At 50.1% G+C, this 23949-nt stretch overlaps 1 long non-coding RNA gene across 1 annotated transcript; it reads left to right on the plus strand.

Moving 5' to 3' along the window:
- The first annotated feature begins 514 nt into the window (after positions 1–514).
- LOC141271058 (uncharacterized) lies at positions 515–22203 on the plus strand. The gene is made up of 3 exons (XR_012321814.1): positions 515–848; positions 10653–10723; positions 21704–22203. It is a non-coding gene; the product is annotated as an uncharacterized lncRNA (long non-coding RNA).
- Positions 22204–23949: the final 1746 nt, after the last annotated feature.

Below are 23949 nucleotides of genomic sequence, written 5' to 3' on the forward strand. Positions count from 1 at the left end.
GGGTCATTCCAGATGCGGCGATACCAAATATATGCACTTTTTTTGTTTATTTTTGTTTTCAATAAAAATACGTATTGTAAGGTCGCTAATGGTCGCATAGTCATTGGGAAGTATGTGTCATAGAGATGGCTGACCTCTGTGATGTAACCTGGAGTGTTTCTCTAGTTCACGTAAGCACTGAGAGGATCGTTTGGTGCACCTGGGACTGGGTTATGGGTAACTTTTAGAGCTGGGCGGGTCCAGTTACCCACATACCTCACCTCTGGGTGTGGTTAACAGCCTTTAAAATGGATGCCGTTGTTTGGCACATGGTCTGTGTGTTTGGAGGGAGAAGGCCTCCTGTGTGTTGTTTCGCCGGACTGAGCCAGTGAGCTGAACACTACACAGCCTGTGTGCCCACAGGACTGGCTTAAGCAGAGACTTGCTTAATGGGCATTTTACTTTGTTTTGCTTGAACTAAAGGCTGTTTGTATTCCTTTACTTTTGTCAGGTTTATGAGGAAATAAACCAACATGAAGATCTAAAGGTACATCTAATCGCTACAGTTGGTGTTTGCAGTGCGGGCAGCGTTCCCAGCAGATACAGTCCTTCCTGTAGCAGTCACACGTATGTCCTGGGTGAAGTCCGCCACGAGTCAGCAAGCGACGCCGGACAAAATGGAGGACCTGCTGAAACACCTGGTCCAGTCGCAGCAGCACCAGCAGGAGACCAACAGGCTGTTGTTACAGCAGATCCAGCAGCACCAACAGGAGCAGTGGTAGCAGATGCAGCTTCTGGCAACTGCCATCCAGGGCAAATTGAGCGCCCCAACCCCAAGTCCGGCTGATGACTCCCACGTCCGGAAGGCGGTAAGATGGACCTTGCAGAAGATGACCCCTGGGGATGATGTGGAAGCTTTTTTGACTGTATTTGAAAGGGTTGCTGAGAGGGAGAAACTTCCGCCAGAGCAGTGGGCAGCGGTTCTGGCACCATACCTGACGGGGGAGCCCCAGAAAGCATACTATGACTTGGCTTTGCAGAATGCTAAGGAGTATGGCAAGTTAAAGACCGAGATTCTGGCGTGCATGGGGGTGACGATGTCTGTCAGGGCACGGCGTATCACCGGGACAAACCCCATCACTCCCAAATGTTTGACCTTTTACACCTAGTCAAGAAGTGGCTGCAGCCGGAGTCCTCTACTCCTGCGCAGATGGTAGAGTGAGTGATGATGGACCGGTTTGTGCACTCCCTGCCAGGGTGATCCCAAGAATGCAGATGAACTCGTTGTACTGGTTGAGAGATACCAGGGGATTGAGGGTTCGTTGGGAAGGCAGCCCACTCCACACTGGGGGTCCCAACAGGGGTTGGAGGCCCAAAAGGGGGTGGGGCATCCAAGGTCCAAAAGGGTGGGGGAGGTAATGATGTAATTTGCTGGAGGTGCCACGGCCCAGGCCATAGCTGTCCATTGTCCCCTGACCCCCGAGCAGATGGACTGCAGCATAGGACGCCGCTGTTCATATTATGCGTATCCGGCCTGCAGTGTGAACTGTCCACCCAATGAGGGGCCACAAGCATGTCCCGTGAAGGTGAACGGGTGACAGGTAACGGCACTGCTAGATTCCGGAAGTCTGGTGACCCTTGTGAGGGCCACCCTTCCTCTGCCACTGATCCCGGGGAAAAAGGTTGGCGTACGGTGCATTTATGGTGATGCTAAGGACTACCCCATGGCCAGAGTGGACATTGAAACGACCCACGGTACTGAGTCCCATGAGGTCGGCGTCGTTCAGGACCCTATTATTATAGCCCGGGACTTTTGTTTGTTTTGGGATCTGTGGGGGAAGGGTTCTGGGTTTCACTGGCTCGGATAGGAAACCAGTTAACCTGAATGAGGAACCACCACACCCAGAGTCAGATGGGTTTCCCTTTTGTGTTCTTGTGGAGGATGAGGAGGTAGTATCCCCTGAGTCTGACATTCCGGAATTACGGGTGACCAGCAAGAATTTTGGGTCTGCTCAACATAGGGACCTAATTCTGAAGGAATCCTTTAATAATGTCATGGTCATAAATGAGGTTACACAGAAGCCGGGGGCTGACACAAGGTTTTATGAGGAGTGGGGAGTTGTTGTATCGGGTCACAAAAGTGAGGGAGGAGCTTGTGGAACAGTTAATAGTGCCGGGCCCTTATAGACGAAAGGTGTTGGACATGGCCCATTCACATATTTTGGGGGGGACATCTGGGAGTGGAAAAAACGCAGAAATGGATCATGCAGAGGTTCTATTGGCCCGGGTGTCACCGGGAAATATTAAAGTATTGCAGGTCCTGCCTTAAGTGTCAGTTAACCATGCCCACCTCTCACTTTCGAAGTCCCCTCGTGCCATTGCCCATTATTGAAGTGCCGTTCGAGAGAATTGCTATGGACTTGGTCGGTCCCCTGGGTAAGTCTGCTCATGGACATCAATACATATTGGTCATCCTGGACTATGCCACACGCTATCCTGAAGCAATTCCCCTGAGAAACTTCTCTGCAAAGAGTATAGCGCCCGGATTGGTCCACGTTTTTTCCCGGACAGGTTTACAAAAGGAGATCCTGACCAACCAGGGAACACCTTTTATGAGTAAGGTGATGAGGGAGTTATGCAAGGTCCTGCAAATCTCCCAACTGAGGACTTCAGTGTACCATCCACAGACAGATGGCCTTGTGGAAAGGTTTAATAAAACACTGAAGAGTATGCGGAGGAAGGCCATAGAAAAGGATGGTAGAGACAGGAACTGCCTCCTACCGTATCTGTTGTTCTCCATCCGTGAGGTTCCACAGGCCTCTATGGTGTTCTCGCTATTCGAGCTCATGTATGGCCGACATCCGCGGGGTCTCCTTGATATAGCAAAGGAAACCTGGGAAGCCAAAGTCATGCCCCACAGAAGTGTCATCGAGCACATTGCACTGAGGATTGCAAAGGTGATGCCCATAATAAACGGACATCTCCCCTAGGCACAAGAAGCTCAGGCCAGGGTCTACAACCGGTCAGCCAGAGTGAGGCAGTTCAATCCGGGAGACCGAGTCCTCGTGCTAATTCCTACTGTGGAGAGTAAATTCTTGGCCAAATGGCAAGGGCCGTATGAGGTGGTGGAGAAACTTGGTGATGTGAACTATAAGATTCATCATCCAGGAAGACGGAAACCATATCAGATCTACCACATCAACCTCATTGTAATGCACACGCCCGGGCTGAGCGGCGTGTGCGTGTGATTCCACTGGACCGTGCCGGAGAGTAAATGCCTGGAGGGGCGTAACTAGGTATTCACCCGATCCGACCAGGGTCGCACGACGGCATACGACGCCAGTGCACCAAGGAGGAACCGAGCAGAGGGACCAGGTGCTACTCCAGGACAGACCCCGGACACGGCTGTTGACCCACACAGGGGAATACAGGAACAGGCTGGTTAGGCTGGCGCACAGACTGGTGGGTATAGGCAGGCACGACTGGTATGCAGGCAGGCGGGTATGCAGGCCGGGGGGTACAGGCAAGCACAGCTAGAGTGCAGACAGGGAGGCACTAGCAGGTAGGAACACAGGCGGGATAGGACCCAGTACACACTGGGACTCAGGAACAATACAGGCAGAGGGGTACAGGCAAGCACAGCTAGAGTGCAGACAGGGAGGCACTAGCAGGTAGGGACACTGGCGGGATAGGACCCAGTACACACTGGGACTCAGGAACAGAATCACAGATGTGGCGGACAAACACAGCAGAGTGAGGCCGCCCAGAGAGGTGAGCGAGAACAGGGCAGGACAAGGCCGCCTGGAGCGGTGAGCAAGAGTAGAGCAGGACAAGGCCGCCAGGAGCGGTGAGCAAAGGATCAGAGCTGAGCGAGACTGCCGGAGCAGTGAGCAAGAGTAAAGCAGGACGAGACCGCCTGGAGCGGTGAGCAAGAGTGGAGCAAGACTGCAGGAGCAGTGAGCAAAAGGATAAGAGCGGAGCGAGACTGCCGGAGCAGTGAGCAAAAGGGTCAGAGCGGAGCAAGGCTGCCGGAGCAGCGAGCAAAGGAGTCAGAGCAGGCTAGAACCGCCGGAGCGGTGAGCAAAGGAGTCAGAGCAGGCTAGAACCGCCGGAGCGGTGAGCAATGGAGTCAGAGCAGGCTAGAACCGCCGGAGCGGTGAGCAAAGGAGTCAGAGCAGGCTAGAACCGCCGGAGCGGTGAGCAAAGGAGTCAGAGCAGGCTAGACTGAGCAGGGGGAACAGGGCTCTGTTCACACGGAACAGACAGGAAGGGAAAGGCAGAGCCAGATACCCACAGGGTACTTGCAGTGAAGTAGCGAGTGGACCAGAAACTCACAAACGGGAGTACAGAGACAACAAGCAGGAGTTAGGTACGAGTTCAGACTCTGCAGAAAAAGGAAGGGAATGGACATAGAGGCAAAACAGGTAAAGGATAGGAGAGAGTTCAGACTGGAACTGAGTGTACGGAGGAGACCAACACTGCAGCGGAATACAGGAGCGGGTCTGGGAATACGGCCCCCAGAGAGGCAGGATGAACAGGCAAGGAGCGTGTTCAGACAGGACAGACAAGATACAGGAGCGGGTCTAGGTAATCGGCCCCTAGAAGGCGGGAGGAACAAGCTAGGAGCGTGTTCAGACAGGACAGACAAGATACCGGAGCGGGTCTAGATAATCAGCCCCTAGAAGGCGGAAGGAACAGGCTAGGAGCATGTTCAGACAGGCCTGGAAATACAGCCTCCAGGATAGGCAGACAAGAGAACACAGACAGGACTCAGTTCAGCCACGGGAACTGATACCGCAAGGCAGGAGACATAGACAGGACTCAGCTCAGACACGGGAACTGATACCGCAAGGCAGGAGACATAGACAGGACTCAGTTCAGACACGGGAACTGATACCGCAAAGCAGGAGACAAAGAACGGGACCTGGCACCTTCAGAGTGCAAGCACACACTGAATGAAACACTATGCTCAGGCAGGGAATGATTGGAGCTGCTGAGCTATATACCAGGTGACAGACAGCAATAGGCTGAGGACGCACAAGGGGTGCGACCCACAGCAGGTACAAAAAGCAGGAAGTGATCGGGCGCCGCCCTTAAGCAGCAGAAACAGACACAAACGGACAGCATGGAGGGAAGCCAGAGAGACATTCTGGACAGGAGATCAAGTGCGCGCTCTTGCACAGTGGGAGATGCAAGGACGCCGCCAGGTATGTTACACTCATCAAGCCATGGTAAGACAGAGAGCTGGCTGAAACTCCATGCTTGCTGGGCAAGCCAGAAGGCGAGGTTGGAGATGTTGCCATAGCAGAGACGCTGTCGAAGGACCAAAAACAGCAGTGCCGGGAGTTGTTCCAGAAGAACAGGGACCTGTTCTCGGAATTGCCAGGGTGCACAGATGTTGTAGAACACGAAGTCCTGACGGAGCCACATGTTCGTGTAAACTTGAAGCCCTATCGAATTCTGGAGGCCCGACGACAGTTGATCTTCAAGGAGGTGAAGCGGATGTTGAAACTTGGGGTCATTGAGGAACCCAAGACCGATTGGTTGAGCTCAATTGTCCTGGTCCCAAAACTCGATGGCAAATGGAGATTCTGCAATGACTATCGGAAGTTGAATGAGATGAGGTCTCCAAATTCGACGCATATCCAATGCCGCATGTCGATGAGCTGATCGAGAGAGGTACATAACCACTTTGGATTTAACAAAGGGATATTTGCAGATCCCCATGTCACCGGAAGTCAAGGAGAAGACTGCATTTTCTACGCTGGATGGATGCTTCCAATATGTCTGGATGCCGTTTGGACTGCAGGGGGCCCCGGCCACCTTCCAGAGGGCCATGGACTGAATCCTTGCACCCCATAAGGAATACGCCGCAGCATACCTGGACGATATTGCAATCTTCAGCCCAGACTGGGGATGTCATTTGAAAAAGGTCCAGGCAGTATTTGATGCCCTAAGAAAAGCTCGGTTTTCAATAAACCCCAAAAAATTGCCATGGGGAAAGAAGAAAGCAAATACCTGGGATATGTAGTGTGTAGAGGCGAAATCAAACCTCAAATCAGTAAAGTGGAGGCAATCCAAACCTGGCCAAGAGCACTTTCGAAGAAGCAAGTTAGAGCCTTTCTAGAAATCGTGGGAGGTTCATCCTAAACTTCGCCATGATGGCCGCACCCCTGACTGACCTCCTTAAGGGGACGAAGTTGGCAATGGCCAAATGGTATGAAGAGGCTGAGACGGCCTTTCAAAAAATGAAAGGGGCTCTGTGTAAGCAACCGGTCCTGGTTGTCCCCGACTTCAAGAAAGAGTTTATACTCCAGACAGATACCTCAGATGTCGGTTTAGGAGCAGTCCTTTCCCAGGACATACACGGGGAGGAGCAGCCTGTTCTCTACCTGAGTAGGAAGCTGTCTTCATGTGAAAAGAATTATGCTGTCATAGAAAAGGAATGCTTGGCCATAAAGTGGGAAGTGGAAACGCTACTGTACTGTCTATGGGGACGAAAGTTTAAATTGGTGTCAGACCATTCCCCACTCAGATGGATGAGGGAAAGAATGGGGAAAAATGCTAGGGTCTCCCGCTGGTTCTTAGCCCTACAAGATTTCAACTTCCATGTAGAGCAGGGGTCTCAAACACGCAGCGTATGACGTCACTGCCATGCGCAGATGTCAGCAGCTGGCCTCTGATAGGCCGGCGGCTGACATTGGTATTGGTGTGCAGAGAGCCGATCTCTGCGCAGCAATACATTGCACTACAGCGCTGATGTCGGCTGCTGCTGGAAAGAGCCGCGATCATTACGGGGTCTGTGCCTGCGGGCCACAGGTGCAGAAAGGACGGCGAGGGAACAGAGGACAGGTGAGAATCTTTTTTTTTTCTTCTCTGTCATCTGAAATACACCACAGGGGACCTGTGCTCAGTATGGGGGGTGGGGACCCTGAGCGCAGTATGGGGGGAGGGGGACCCTGAGCGCAGTATGGGGGGGATGGGGACCTTGAGCGCAGTATGGGGGGGATGGGGACCTTGAGCGCAGTATGGGAGGGATGGGGACCCTGAGCACAGTATTAGGGGGGTGGGGACCCTGAGCGCAGTATTAGGGGGGCGGGGACCCTGAGCGCAGTATTGGGGGGACGGGGACCCTGTGCACAGTATTGGGGGGACGGGGACCCTGTGCGCAGTATTGGGGGGATGGGGACCCTGTGCGCAGTATTGGGGGGATGGGGACCCTGTGCGCAGTATTGGCGGGGCGGGGACCCTGTGCGCAGTATTGGGGGGGCGGGAACCCTGTGCGCAGTATTGGGGGGACTGGGACCCTGTGCGCATTATTGGGGGGGCGGGGACCCTGTGCGCAGTATTGGGGGGGGACGGGGACCCTGTGCGCAGTATTGGGGGGGGACGGGGACCCTGTGCGCAGTATTGGGGGGGGGCGGTGATACTGTGCCCAGTATGGGGGGGGGGATGGGGACACTGTGCCCAGTATGGGGGGGGGGACCCTGTGCGCAGTATGGGGGGGACGGGGACCCTGTGCACAGTATGGGGGGGGATATATCAGCAAAATAAGGACCGGTATGGGGGACCATGGCTGCAATATGGGGGACCTGGATGGGAGACCATGTCTGCAATATGGGGGACCTGGATGGGAGACCATGTCTGCAATATGGGGGACCTGGATGGGAGACCATGTCTGCAATATGGGGACCTGGATGGGGGACCATGTCTGCAATATGAAGGACCTGGATGGGAGACCATGTGTGCAATATGGGGGACCTGGATGGGAGACCATGTGTGCAATATGGGGGACCTGGATGGGAGACCATGTGTGCAATATGGGGGACCTGGATGGGAGACCATGTCTGTAATATGGGGGACCTGGATGGGAGACCATGTCTGCAATATGGGGGACCTGGATGGGAGACCATGTCTGCAATATGGGGGACCTGGATGGGAGACCATGTGTGCAATATGTGGGCCCTGGATGGGAGACCATGTCTGCAATATGGGGGACCTGGAGGGGAGACCATGTCTGCAATATGGGGGACCTGGAGGGGAGACCATGTCTGAAATATGGGGTACATGGAGGGGAGACTATGTCTGCAATATGAGGGACCTGGAGGGGAGACCATGTCTGCAATATGGGGGACCTGGAGAGGAGACCATGTCTGCAATATGGGGGACCTGGAGAGGAGACCATGTTTGCAATATGGGGGACCTGGAGGGGAGACCATGTCTGCAATATGGGGGACCTGGATGGGAGACCATGTCTGCAATATGGGGGACATGGAGGGGAGACCATGTCTGCAATATGGGGGACCTGGATAGGAGACCATGTCTGTAATATGGGGGACCTGGATGGGAGACCATATCTGCAATATGGGGGACCTGGATGGGAGACCATATCTGCAATATGGGAGACCTGGATGGGAGACCATGTCTGCAGTATGTGGGCCCTGGATGGGAGACCATGTCTGCAATATGGGGTACCTGGAGGGGAGACCATGTCTGCAATATGGGGGACATGGAGGAGAAACCATATCTGCAATATGGGGTACATGGAGGGGAGACCATGTCTGCAATATGAGGGACCTGGAGGGGAGACCATGTCTGCAATATGGAGGACCTGGAGAGGAGACCATGTCTGCAATATGGGGGACCTGGAGGGGAGACCATGTTTGCAATATGGGGGACCTAGAGGGGAGACCATGTCTGCAATATGGGGGACATGGAGGGGAGACCATGTCTGCAATATGGGGGACATGGAGGGGAGACCATGTCTGCAATATGGGGTACATGGAGGGGAGACCATGTCTGCAATATGAGGGACCTGGAGGGGAGACCATGTCTGCAATATGGGGGACCTGGAGAGGAGACCATGTCTGCAATATGGGGGACCTGGAGGGGAGACCATGTTTGCAATATGGGGGACCTGGAGGGGAAACCATGTCTGCAATATGGGGGATCTGGATGGGAGACCATGTCTGCAATATGGGGGACCTGGATGGGAGACCATGTGTGCAATATGTGGGCCCTGGATGGGAGACCATGTCTGCAATATGGGGGACCTGGAGGGGAGACCATGTCTGCAATATGGGGGACATGGAGGGGAAACCATGTCTGAAATATGGGGTACATGGAGGGGAGACTATGTCTGCAATATGAGGGACCTGGAGGGGAGACCATGTCTGCAATATGGGGGACCTGGAGAGGAGACCATGTCTGCAATATGGGGGACCTGGAGGGGAGACCATGTTTGCAATATGGGGGACCTGGAGGGGAGACCATGTCTGCAATATGGGGGACCTGGATGGGAGACCATGTCTGCAATATGGGGGACATGGAGGGGAGACCATGTCTGCAATATGGGGTACCTGGAGGGGAGACCATGTCTGCAATATGGGGGACATGGAGGAGAAACCATATCTGTAATATGGGGTACATGGAGGGGAGGCCATGTCTGCAATATGAGGGACCTGGAGGGGAGACCATGTCTGCAATATGGAGGACCTGGAGAGGAGACCATGTCTGCAATATGGGGGACCTGGAGGGGAGACCATGTTTGCAATATGGGGGACCTAGAGGGGAGACCATGTCTGCAATATGGGGGACCTGGAGGGGAGACCATGTGTGCAATATGGGGTACATGGAGGGGAGACCATGTCTGCAATATGAGGGACCTGGAGGGGAGACCATGTCTGCAATATGGGGGACCTGGAGAGGAGACCATGTCTGCAATATGGGGGACCTGGAGGGGAGACCATGTTTGCAATATGGGGGACCTGGAGGGGAAACCATGTCTGCAATATGGGGGACCTGGAGGGGAGACTATGTCTGCAATATGGGGGACCTGGAGGGGAGACCATGTCTGCAATATGGGGGACCTGGAGGGGAGACCATGTCTGCAAGTTGGGGGACCTGGAGGGGAGACCATGTCTGCAAGATGGAGGACCTGGAGGGGAGACCATGTCTGCAAGATGGGGGACCTGGAGGGGAGACCGTGTCTGCAAGATGAGGACCAGTTCAAAAGGTGTATAGAAAATAAAATGGTATCACTAAAAATGTCACTTTGTCATGCAAATAATGCGGTCCCCCAAATTAAATGTTTTTTCCGTGTGCGGCCCATATGCCCAGCTGAGTTTGAGACCCCTGATGTAGAGCATAGAGCAGGCAAGCTACATGGTAATGCCGATGCCCTCTCAAGAATCCCCTGTCGAGTAGTAGAAGGTGCCAAGCCCCAAAGACCCACGGCTTTAGGCAGAGGGAGAAGTATGTAAGGTGGCTAATGGTTGCATAGTCGATGGGAGGTATGTGTCATAGAGATGGCTGTCCTCTGTGATGTAACCTGGAGTGTTTCTCTAGTTCACGTAAGCACTGAGAGGATCGTTTGGTGCACCTGGGACTGGGTTATGGGTAGCTTGGAGAGTTGGGCGGGTCCAGTTACCCACATACCTCACCTCGGGGTGTGGTTAACAGCCTTTAAAATGGATGCCGTTGTTTGGCACATGGTCTGTGTGTTTGAAGGGAGAAGGCCTCCTGTGTGTTGCTTCGTCAGACTGAAGCCAGTGAGCTGAACGTTACGCAGACTGTGTGCCCACAGGACTGGCTTAAGCAGAGACTTGCTTAATGGACATTTTATTTTGTTTTGCCTGAACTAAAGGCTGTTTGTATTCCTTTACTTTTGCCAGGTTTATAAGGAAATAAACCAACATGAAGATTTAAAGGAACATGCCTTCTGTTTGCCGCCCATCGCACCTAAGTGAGTGAAATAACCACAGTATTTATTGTTTTGGTTTTTTTAAAAATTTTTGTTCTTTATTTTGTGATTTTTTTTTTTTAAATATTTTTTTAAAAATTTGTAACTTTTTTTTCAGTTTTTTACTTAGTCGCTCTGTGAGACTTCAACTTTTTTACTCTGATCGCTGGCATAATGCATTGCACTGACAGATTGCCTTTTAGAACATGCTGCTAGCATGGTCTAAACAGGCCACCGTAGCTGGCAGACTCAGAGATCATCATTTCACCTCGGGTTGCCATACCAATGATCGGGGCCTCACGATGATGTGCCCCCTCTCTCTCCCAGCCTTTTAAATGCTGCGATCAGTATTGATCACAGCATTTAGGAGGTTAACCGGCCTGGGGCGATTTTCAGGGAACGCTCTGCAAAATTAGATGTCCTGGTACGTCCAGTGTCGGGAAGGGGTTAATACATACCTACAAATTTTGACGAACAGAAAGAGGGACAAATTTTTGCCACGTCCCTGGCCACACCTGGCGGTGGCAGTGAGGGACATTCAGCAGATGCCCGAGACTGCAGGGAATACACCAAAATCCCGGACTGTCCGCTGTATCAGGGCGGTTGGGACTAGAGATGAGCGGATCGATTCACGAGACTTCGGTCCTGCGTCTAGATCAGTGCTACCTGGTGGCTGGACGGAAGGTCGCAAATCTCTTACCTTCCGGTGTCCCCTGCTCGGCTTTTGGTTAGCCAGGGCCAGCGCGACGTCATCTGTGTGTCCTGCTCATTTCTAGTTGGGACCTGTGGGTGTATTTTTTGTTCATTCATTCACAGTCATAACAGCCAAAACTCTCTTCTTCTGTAGCTTCTCTATATAACATCTGGCTTTTTTGTGTCTGTAAGGCCGTGTTCACATGTTGCAGAAAGTGTTTTTTTGTCAAAAAATGTTATGTACCCCAAATTGTTACCAATGAAAACTTCAACGCATCCTGCAAAATTCGAGCCCTAATTATAAAACACTGCTGGCAGAAAAAATAAAATAGTTATAGATCTCAGTATATGGCAATCCAAATACAAATTACTATTGTTATTTTTTCTTTTTTTAAAAAGCATTTTAGTGTGCAAAAGTAGCAAAATATAACACATATATATAAAGCTGGTATTGCTCTAATCATACTAATAAAAAATAAAGTTGTCATCACTTTTAATGCACGGTGAACAATGTAAAAAAAATAAAAAGAATTCCTGGACTAAAGTTTGTTTGTTGTGCCTCCCAAAAATCAGGATAGGTTCACATTTAACCGATGCTCTACGCTAAGTATATACGAGGGGCATTTATTAAAGATTTCCCAGACCCACTTCCTGTGGTCTGAGAGCAATGAAACTTGGCACAGTTATTAGTCCTTCTCTACATAGGTACCACCTAGAGACACACACTTCTCCCATCTCTTTAAGCAACTGTACACACCTCGCTTGTAGAAGTCGACAGGTTGCTCCAAAAGCTATGTTGTGACTTCGGAAATCAGAGTCTCATCATCTGGAAAATGCTTGCCCTTCAAAAATAACTTCATTTTTGGAAAGAGGTGGAAGTCTGATGGTGCGAGGTCGGGTGAATAAGGGGGATGTGGTAGTATTTCAAAGCCACAGGAGCATGCTTCCATTTGAGCAACATGTGAGTTGTGAACTGGTGCATTGTCTTGCAGAAGGCGGACACCTTTGGCGAGCATGCCATGTCTCTTGGTTTTGATGGCCTCCCGCAATTTCCGCAGCAGTGAAGCATAGTATGCCCCAGTGATCATGGTACCCTTTGCTAATAAATCCATCAATACTACTCCGTGCTGGTCCCAAAATACTGTGAGCATGACTTTGCCTGCCGAGGGTTGGGCACGTGCCTTCTTTGGAGGCGGTGAGTATGATGCTTCAATTGCATTGACTGGACTTTAATCTCAGGATCATAGTGATGGACCCAGCTTTCATCCTAATCTTGACATTTTGGGCTAGGTGGCAAATGGTTACACGGAGATTTTCCAAAATGGCGACCTCCACTTTCTGGATGGTGTGTTCATCAATAGCAGAGTGGGGTTGCCCTGGAATTGGAGCTATTTGCACCTTAGTCTGACCACATTTCAATTGATGATGCCAGTTCTTGACTACATCATATGATGGGGAATCATCGCCATAAACCTATTTCATCTCATGGAATGTCTCCTTTGGTGTGCGGCCTTTCAAGTAAAGGAAATTGATTACTGCTCTGTATTCCACCGGTATAGTGTCCATTTTAGGACATGATCAGATATCAAAATCAAACATCAGAATGGTGTCAGTTTGAGGCTAAATACCCTGTCTGACAAGTGATTCTGACAAGTGATTCACTTGTAAGAATCACTTGTCAAAATCACTTGTCAGGATCACTTGTGTGAGGTAGCGCTATTCATCACGCTGGGGGCACTCGCTTCACCGGGTCAATCAAAGCACACATGCAACGTTTTTCCCGTAATTCACAGTACAGCAGTTTATTACATCTCATAAACCGCTCATAACATAGTCCATCTCAGTGGCTCGCTGACATGTTACACATAATATGCCAGAGCCTTTCTAGTGACAGACATGCCCACTTAGCTCCAGATACAGCCTTCAGCAAGGTAACAATATCAATGTCCACATCAAGCAGCGTTTTTACCTTTGCCGGGTCGTAGCTGCTTCAGTCAGCTCGGTTCTGCCACAGCTGTGGCTTTAAGGCTTCCCAGATGGGGCCTCCGGGCCACGTACCTTCAAAGGCTACTGGTATCTCAAACACAGGGGGATCCAACCTCTGCCTTCCAGGCGAGTGGAGTCCCACACAGGGACTAGGCCTCTCGCCCTCCAAGGCTATTGGTATCCCAAACACAGGGGGATCCAGCCTCTGCTTCACCAGGCCTCTCTTTCTAGGCCTCACCAGGCCACTCTTTCTCTCCCTGTTTCCAAAACTACCAGGGTTTATATATCCTTTTGTGCACACAGGACCTGTGATGATGTCACAGTCACGTGATCAGTCACCTGAAGGGGAGGTAAATGGTCAGCTAGAGCACACCCCCTGGACATTCTAGCAATGCAGCAAGCCGCTGCATTACACTTGTCAGGATCACTTGTCAGAATCACTTGTCAGACAGGGTATTTAGCCTCAAACTGACATCATTCTGATGTTTGATTTTGATATCTGATCATGTCCTAAAATGGACACTGTACACTGGGTCCATTATCAAACCTCACACCACTTCAGCACCTGTAAAATCAAGACTGTTATCAGTTCTGAGTTGCAAATTGGCACATAAACTATAGAGACTTATATCATTACACATGTGAAGCTTCAAAGTCCTGTGATAAATAGAAGTGGGTCAGGGCAAATCTTTAATGAACACCCCTCGTATATCAGGGTTTCCATCTAAATATGTGAAAATGTAATTCAGGTGAAATCATCTCAGAAGCCATCTATATATATAATCGTCTTATCCCGTCTGTCTGTCTGTCTGTGTGTCTGTCTGTCCAGGAAATCCCGCGTCGCTCATTGGTCCGCCAACGGCCAATCAGCGCCGGGGGATTTCTAAAAAAAGATGGCGGCCGTTAGCGGCTCAACTGCGGGACGGAGCTGAGCGGCGATGCAGCGGGGAGATGAGCGCCGCGAGGCGCTCATCTCCCGGCCGGCAACAGCAAAAGGAACCCGACCGCCGGACCCATCTGCGGGACGGAGATGCAGCCGGGAGATGAGCGGCGCGAGGCGCTCATCTCCCGGCCGGTATCAGCGGAAGGACCGCCGGCGCCGCTGACCTCCATGCGGAAGGGAGGACCGGGGAGCGGCGCTGCGGGTCGGGATACTTCTGCTGCGAGCGCCCGCTATGTCCCGGGTTCTCGCAGCGTATGTACCCGCACAGGCAGCGCCGCTCCCCGGTCCTCACCAAGACGATTCGATGATTGGTCGAGGTCTTCGGACCCGACCAATCACTGATCTTAGCGCAAAACTTAAACACCGCTGTGCTGATTGGTCGCCGACGCTATCGGCCGCGACCACTCACCGATCTTGGCCCCACATTTAAACACCGCTGTGCGGATTGGTCGCGGACCAATCAGCGATTTTGACGCCAAATTTAAACAACGCTCTGCTGTTTGGTCGCAGCCGGCGACCAATCAGCGATTTAAACCCCGCTCTGCATCGCTCTGCTGATTGGTCGCGGTCGGCGGCCGCGACCAGTCAGCAGTATTGGCGCCAAATTTAAACACCGCTCTCCTGATTGGTCGCGACTAATCAGCGATTTTGGTGCCAAATTTAAACACGCTCTCCAGTCCTCACTAACACGGTTCGCTGATTGGTCGCGGCCGCCGCCCGCGACCAATCATCGATATTGCCCCCAAATTTAAACACCGCTTTGCTGATTGGTCGCGGTTGCCGAACGCGACCAATCAGCGATTTTGGCGCCAAATTTAAACACAGTTCTGCTGATTGCACCCGGTCGGCCGCATACCTATTCTAGAATACCCGATGCATTAGAATCGGGCCACCATCTAGTTCACTATAATGAGGCAGCTATATTCACTTTGGATTCTGGCCTCTATTTCGGTGGTATCTGTCTTTTTACAGGTGCACAAAAGAATTGTGGAATATGCTTTTGTAGACACCTAAAGGATGGGACACTGCCAGAAAAGAGGCCATACAGAGTCCAAAGTGAATTCACCTACCTCTTTACATTGACTGGTTCCAGGAGTCAGTGGCGTATCCAGGGGGGGGCAGGCGGGGCATCTGCCTCGGGCGCAGCCGACAGGGGGGCGCCATCGGGCAGCCTTATGCGGCGGTCCGAGGTGTCTCCCCTGCGACTGCATTATTTCTGCCTCCCCCCTGGCATTCGGCTGTTCTCTGCGCTGTCAGCCAGTGCAGAGAGGGTGCAGCGCCGCGCAGGCTCCTAGGTATTTAATAGTAGTACTGTAGCCTTAGCGTACGTACGGTACAGTACTATTGAAGAAGCACTCACTGTCTCACTGACCACGGCGCTGACATTTCCTGGTCAGGGCGGCGTCAGCAGGGTGATCAGCACATGTGATCACACTGCTGACGTCGTCCCTGGCTTGCCGGCTCTGCAGAGGCAAAGAAGAAGGAGACAGTGAATGGTGTTGGTTGGTGGTAAGTGCTCCAGGCCTCCAGCCTCTCAAATAGAGCTGAAGACAATGCTGGATAGATTAATTACATAATTTGGGGGAGGCTGCTAGGAAGGGATGGAATGGATCTACAGTGAGGGGGATGAAATTTGCATTCACAAATATGAGGAGCAAGGGAGAAATGGAGTGACAGAAAATAGTAGTGGGGGATGGGATCAGACACATGTATGGGGAGCAGTGGGAGCGAAATTTCACAGTATGGGAGGAGAAAGGAGACTAGATGGGTGCAGACAGGTATGGGGGAGAAGGAGGGGGCTGGATGAGTGCAGACATGTTTGGGGGAGAAGAAGGGGGCTAGATGGGTGCAGACATGTATGGGGGAGAAGGAGGGGGCTGAATGGGTGCAGACATGTATGGGGGAGAAGGGGAGGCTGGATGGGTGCAGACCTAGTGATGAGCGAGCACTAAAATGCTCGGGTACTCGTTGTTTGGGTCGAGCAAATTGGAATGCTCGAGTTCTCGGACCGAGAAACGAGCCCAATGTAAGTCTATGGGAAACTCGAGCATTTTTTCGGCGACTCCCCCCCGGCGGTTTGCAGAGGGCCTAAAAATTGCCCAAGACGATGGAAACAGTGTTCAAATGATATGGGATCAGCATGGGGAAGACCCCTGGAAGCATTTCGGACGCCTAGGTCACTGCTTCTCTGCTGTCAACAATGTTGTCAGAGGTATTATGCCACTTTTACGGATTTACAATAAAACATGCGAAGAAGAAACCAAAATGGATTTTCCTGGGAAAAAAGTTAAGGAACATCCTTTCCAGGGTAATGACTTGTATATAAGGCAAAATAAATAACCAAAACCAAAAATACTCCTCCACACCTTGGGCTATGTTCACACGTAGCGTTTTTGATGTACTTTTGCATTGCTTTCAACCAAGACAAATGCATTCACTGGGAAATGTCATTTTAACATTTTACAACCTTATCTGGCCATGTGGTGTGTGACACATCATCAGACACATTCTGTTTCATTTATGATGGAGGGATTCTGAAAGTCACAAAGCCTATTTTTATAGGGTCATCAGATGGCCCTTACTATTCTTAAAGGGCCAGCAGTCGGCCCTCGCTATTGTTAGAGAGCCATCATCCGGCTATGCTTTGTTGTTCCCATTATTAACGAGTGGGTCTCCTATACTATTATTGCGTATGCAGTGACTGCAAGGGCTGCCAAAAATTTGGACGCAACCCAATACCCCTTTGAAGAAACATAGAGGAGGGTCTCAGTAAAAAAAAATCTTCCCATTTTAAAGGCGCCGGTCTCCTATAGTGGTAATGCCCATACTGTGACTGCAAGGGCTGCCAAAATTTGGGAAAAACCCTACTAACAATTTAACGCCACATAGACCTGGGTCACAGTAACGAGTATGACATGTTCCCATTAGAAAGGAGAGGGTCTGCTATACAGTTATAGGGTATGCAGTGAGTCCAACGGCTGTCAAAGTTTAGGAAAAACCCCACTATCAATTTAAAGACACACAGAGCAGGGCCACAGTAACGACATATTCCCATTAGAAAGGAGAGGGTCTCCCATACTGTTTGCCTATGCAGTGACTGCAATGGCTGTCAAAAATTTGGAGGCTCTCCAATGCCCCTTGCAAGAGACGTAGAGGTCAGAGAGCCTCCTAAAAACAATGTTCCCATTATTAGGAAGTGGGTCTCCCATAGTGTTTGCCTATGCAGTGAAGCAACGGCTGCCAAAAATTTGGAGGAACTCCTATGCCAATTGCAAGAGACGTAAAGGTCAGAGAGCCACCTAAAAACAATGTTCCGATTATTAGGAAGTGGGTCTCCCATAGTGTTTGCCTATGCAGTGAAGCAACGGCTGCCAAAAATTTGGAAGAACTCCAATGCCCCTTGCAAGAGACGTAGGTGTGTTGATATGGTACATATGGTGGTGATATGGTGGTGGAGGATGAGGATGCGGAGAAGGAGGAGGACAAGAGCAAATAGACAAAATCAGGAAGCATATACCCACATCTGGGTGTGAAGACAGAGGTGCATGGGAATAGAGTTAGACCTCCCCAAAAAAGACACTGTATTTGAGTTTATGTTGCGCTGCTATCCTTCGGTGGTGTTGAGAAGTCTGGCCCAATCCAGCCCTTGTTCATTTTTATAAGAGTCAGCCTGTCAGCATTTCAACTGACAGGCGGATGCACCTATCGGTTATAATTCCACCGGCTAAAAACCCGCTCTGACAAAATACTAGCGGCAGGGCAGGCCAGGACCTCCAAGGCATAGAGAGTCAGTTCATGCCACGTGTCCAGCTTGGATACCCAATAATTATAAGGCACAGAGGAATCACGGAGGACGTTGGTACGGTCGGCAAGGTACTCCCTCACCATCTTCCAAAACTTTGCACTCCTTGTGAGAGTACCCCCCGCCTCAGGACCTGTGCGATGGGAGGGTCTGAGAAATCTGTCCCAGAACTTTGACAGTGTTCCCCTGCCTCTGCTGGATTGCATTTGTGGCTCTCTCGCCTGTACTCCTTGGTTGTCCAACGAACTGTGACCTCTGCCGCCAGCGTTTTCAGATGGGAATATTTTCACTCATTACGTAACAAGGGCCTTCTCGTACTGCCCCATTTTATTAGGCCTGTCCTGCAAAGGAGTAAGAGACATAAAGTTCTCCCTGTAGTATGGGTCTAGAAGCATCATCAACCAGTAATAACTGTCACCCAATATTTGGACAACGCGAGGGTCACGGGAAAGGCAGCGTACCATAAAATCAGCCATGTGTGCCAGACTGCAGAGGCAAGACTTCCGTGTCCTCACCAAGAGGACGACTGACCATGCTATCCTCCTTATTCTCCTACTCCTCCCTGTCCTCAGGCCATCCACGCTGAACAGACGGTATGACAGTTGTGCAGGTAGTACCGTCTATAGCGAAGGAAACTAGCTTCTGTTCATCCTCGTCCTCCTCCTCTTCCTCATTGTCACCCAATCCATGTTGGGATGAGATGAGGCTGGGCTGTGTGTAATCACCCTGTATGGTTCCTTGCTCCATCTTATCGTGCTCCGGCTGCAATGCATCCTCTTTAATTGAGAGCAGAGAGCGTTTCACAAGACAGAGACGCTAATTATGGCGTCATCGACACTCACCATCTTGGTGGAGTCCTCAAAGTTTTGGAGGTTGGTACATATGTCTGACATCCATGTCCACTCCTGAAGTTTTATGTGTGAAGTCTGACCTGAATACCGACGACCTTGTGGATGCTAGTAGTCAACAATGGCCCTGTGCAATGTACATCTGCAATGTAGAGTTCCAACGCATGGGGACATTGCAGATCAGTCGGTGAGCTGGAAGCTGCAAACGCTGCTGAAGCACGGCAAGAGTGGCAGAAGCTGTAGATGACTTTCTAAAATGGGCACACAGGCGGCGTACTTTGACAAGCAGATCCGACAGATCCGGGTAGGTTTTGAGAAACCGCTGAACCATGAGGTTAAGCACATGGGCCAGGCATGGTACGTATGTGAGCTGGCCTCGCCTCAGAGCCGCCACCAGGTTCTGGCCATTGTCACTCACGACCATGCCTGGCTGTAGATTCAGCGGTGTCAGCCACAGATCTGCCTGCTCTTTCAGAGCTGTCCACAACTCTTCAGCATTGTGCGGTTTGTCACCTAAGCATATTAGCTTCAGCACAGCCTGTTGCCGCTTGGCTGAGGCAGTGCTGCAGTGCTTCCAGCTTGTGACTGATGTGGTCATTTCGGAGATGGAGGCTGAAGTGGAGGAGGAGGATGAGGTGCAGGAGCTGTAGAATGTGGTGGCAACCCTGATTGACCCAGGGCCCACAATCCTCGGCGTCGGGAGGATGTGTTCCGTCCCAAGGTCCGACTGGGTCCCAGCTTCCACTATGTTAACCCAGTGTGCCGTCAGTGAGATGTACTTTCCCTGCCCACAAGCACTTGTCCACGTGTCCGTGGTTAGGTGGACTTTCCCAGTAACTGCATTGTTGAGGGCACGTCTAAAGTTGTGGGACACGTCCTTGTGTAATGCGGGGACGGCACACCGGGAGAAATAGTGGCGGCTGGGGACCGAGTACCGAGGGACGGCCGTCGCCATCAGGTTGTGGAAAGCTTCCGTCTCCACGAGCCTAAAAGGCAGCATTTCGAGCGCAAGCATTCCCGAAATGTGTGAATTTAGTAGTGTGGCCTGTGGGGCGTTAGCTGCGTATTTGCGCTTACATTCCAAGGACTGGAGTAGGGACAACTGAACGCTGCGCAGGAACAAGGACGTGGACGTGATTGCTGATGGTGCTAGTTGAGAGTGTTCAACGACAGGTGCAGGGTGGGAGGCATCTTGGCATGCGCCATGGACAGGGGATTGGCGTGCACGCACAACAGCAGAACAAGCAGTGGTGTCAGCCGCAGACACTGTTGCTGGACCCTGGGGTTCGGCCTACTTATTCGGGTGCTTTGCTGCCATGTGCCTGATCATGCTGGTGGTGGTCAGGCTGCTAGTTTTGCTACCCCTGCTGATGCTGGCCTGGTAGGTGGTGCAAATGGCCTTTTTTGGGTTCTCGGCAGAGTCTTTAAAAAACAACCAGACTCGGGAAAACGCTTTCCCGTCTTGTGTCTGTGGCCACCACACTGCTTCTTCCTGCCTGTTGTGGTGCTATGCCTCCCTCCTCCTGTGTGCTGCTGTCCTCGCTCTGTGTGTCCCCCTGCCAGGTTGGGTCAGTGACTTCATCGTCCACCACCTCGTCTTCCATTTCCGCACCCTGGTCCTCCTCCTGACTTTCTGGCAATTGTGTCTCATCATCATCCACCTCTTGTGACAGTTTCCCACCGTCGCCTTCATGTGACCATGGCTGCTCAAATATTTGGGCATCACTACATGCGATCTCCTCTTGCCCCGCTTCAAGTGGACCGGGCGAGAGGCCGAATCTATAAATGAAAAAGTGAACAGCTCTTCGGAGTGTCCAAGTGTGGGATCAGTTGTCTCCACTCACTGCTACTGAGACTTGACCGTGTGGAAGACCGGGTGGTGGTGGTGGCTAAGTGACTGGAAGCATTATCTGCTATCCAACCAATAACCTTTTCACACTGCTCTGTGTTCAATAGTGGTGTTCTGCGGTCCCCTATTAATTGGGACAGGAAGGTCGAGCGACAAGATGTGGATGTTTGTTGTGGCACAATTTCAGCTTGCCCACGGCCTCGTCCTCTGCATGCACCATCACCATCACCATCACGTTCACTTCCCTGTCCCTTGCCATGCGCCTTGCCCATTTTAAATGGAGGACAATATTTTCCACGTTCACTACAAATGCCTGGATTTGAACCGCAATGATATGTGATACGTGTGATGGAAAACCACAGTTTTAAATAGCTGGCCTGTAGGTTACTATTTTTCACAGCAACTTCGTGTCAATAACTTCACTGACACACTGCAACAAAATTTAAATGGAGGCCAGAAATGGCTGAATTTGGAGCACACTTATATGTGATACGTGTGATGGAAAACCACAGTTTTAAATAGCTAGCCTGTAGGTTACTATTTTTCACAGCGACCTGGTGTCAATAACTTCACTAACACACTGCAACAAAATTTAAATGGAGGCCAATATTTTCCACTTTCACTACTACAAATTTCTGGATTTTTATGGCTGGAATATGGAAAGAATCTGTCTGTATTCTCCTGTGGCAACAAGCAAATGGAGCAGATATGGATGCGATATATAGATGATGTGCTCTTTGTGTGGGAGGGCATATGTGAGGAGCTTGAAGCATTCATGTTAAATTTGAACAAAAATGATGTTAATATAAGACTGACATATACCAGTGGTTTACATGTGATCTTTCTTGATGTTGATCTACAGGTAACCACAGATGGACTAATCATTACAGATATTTTCCGGAAACCAACCTCAACCAACTCCATCCTACATGCCAGCTCCTCGCACCTGCCTTCAACCATTCAGAGCATACCAACCAGCTAATACCTTAGAGCGAAAAGAATCTGCTCTACGGAGGAAAATTTTGAAATTCAAGCTGCTGACCTATATATTAGATTTAGAGATGGAGGGTATGGACATAGAACTATCAGACGAGGGTATAATAGAGCTAGGAATACAACAAGGGACACTCTGTTATACAATAATAACCCTATAAAAAAAGAAAGAAATGTCTAACCAGGCGAGATTGATTACCCCTTTCAATAAACAATGGAAGGAATTCAACAATGTCATGCATAGGCACTGGAGAGTCCTCCTCCTAATGGACCCTATTTTGGGACGAGTAATTGGGGATAAACCCAGTATCACGGCTAAAAGATCTAAAAATGTAAAAGATCTGCTTGTTCAGAGCCATTATTCAAAATAAAAATAGACGAAAGACTCCTTTAGAAATCATATTAAGGGCTTTTACCCTTGTGGGCATTGTAAGGCATGCTCTAATCTGGTCAAAAATAAAACATTCTCTAACTCAGAAAAAAATAGAGAATTTACAATCAATAGTTTTCTGACATGCTCCTCCAAAGGAGTGATCTATTTAGCAGCATGCCCTTGCCAAAAACTATATGTCGGTATGACTACTCGAGAACTCAGAATTAGAGTGCGTGAGCACATAAGGGATATTGAAAAATCGAAGGATATAGAGGATCTAAGTGAATTGAAAACCCTACCGAGACATTTTAAGGCCCTCCATAATAGTGATGCAAAACTTTTGAAGATCAGAGCAAATGACCATGTAGTATTAGGCCCCAGAGGAGGGGACTTATTTAAAATCCTGTCACTGGATTTACAGACTTAAAACCGTCTGGGCTAAATGAGAACTTTGCTTTCAGTTCCTTTCTGTGATTCCCATGGGGAGGTCTTTCTATCCTTCTGTATGGTTTCCCCTCTTTTTCCTTACCTTTTTTTCTGCTTTTGGGTGTAATTTTATGTTAATTTGATTTTAATTGTTCTTCTTTTAGTTACAGATTGCCTTATATTGAATGTGTGACACATTGTGAGGTAAAAATTTGAATATGATCCGGGACGTAGATGGAATTTTAGCATGCATAATTCCTTGGAAACCCTTATGTGATACAATTGGAATGGATCCTCCCCAGTCATATGAATTGATGCCATATAGCCCTTCAATAATTGGTGGACTAAAGATTGATATAGACTCCGTTTATAATGTGAAAGAAAATAATGTTCATGTAGTCTTCCGATCTGGGTGGGAGGGGTGTCAAAAAAATCTTTAGGGTTGTGGGAAATTATTAGACCTATAGGAATGGGTTGTACAATTTATGTAGCCTCTTTATTCATGTGGATTGTCCTTTTGGTACAACGTATTTAGGGGATATATGTATTTACATGGGTTGCCCTTGGTCCTCGGCGGCACCATACATAGACATATTTATTTGACATGTGTGGGCGTGCTGCCGTTGGATCATGGTCAAAAAACCCTATCCTTCTCATATTATGTATATCCACCCCTAATGGGGTGGAATTTATGTTTCTTCCTTCCCCATGGTGAACTAGTTTAATATTGTCTGGCATTAGGGGCGAAGGATGAAGATTAATGGAAATAATTGCAATTTCTAAATTATTTCCCTAGGTGACCCATTACTATAGTGAATAATATATTTAGATCTGAATATGGTAAGACTTTGATTCTTTTAGGTGAGCTCACTATTATAATGAAGAATATATTTAGATCTGAATATGGTGGGACTTTGTCAATCTTACTTGCCATATATTCTTGCAATTCCTTCCCTCTGCTCCCTAGTGCGCATGCGCACCATTGTCGCTCCGGATCGTTCGCCCACTGAAACAGGGCGCGCCGGCGTGTGCACCGCTGCTTAGCAGCGGTGGCACGCTTGCGCTCCACCGTCGGGGGGCGGAAGTGTCCCTCAGGATGTGACGTCTGGTGACGCATGCGCCGACAAGGGGTTTGCGCTACCATCATAGCCCGGAAATAATCTTTCATACCGGGCCGGACATGAGACCGGATAGCCTCTCTCTATATAAGGCAATGCCTACACACCCTAAAAACACGCCCCCCGATGAAGCGAGGGTGAAACGCACGTAGGGGCGCGAGGACATGGGCATCGCTCCTATACCTTCACTAGTAAGTA

The sequence above is a fragment of the Phyllobates terribilis genome, unplaced genomic scaffold (genome assembly GCF_046119375.1).
Source record: "Phyllobates terribilis strain yellow unplaced genomic scaffold, ASM4611937v1 Scaffold_5__5_contigs__length_657084704, whole genome shotgun sequence".
In the NCBI taxonomy this organism is placed as follows: Eukaryota; Metazoa; Chordata; class Amphibia; order Anura; family Dendrobatidae; genus Phyllobates; species Phyllobates terribilis.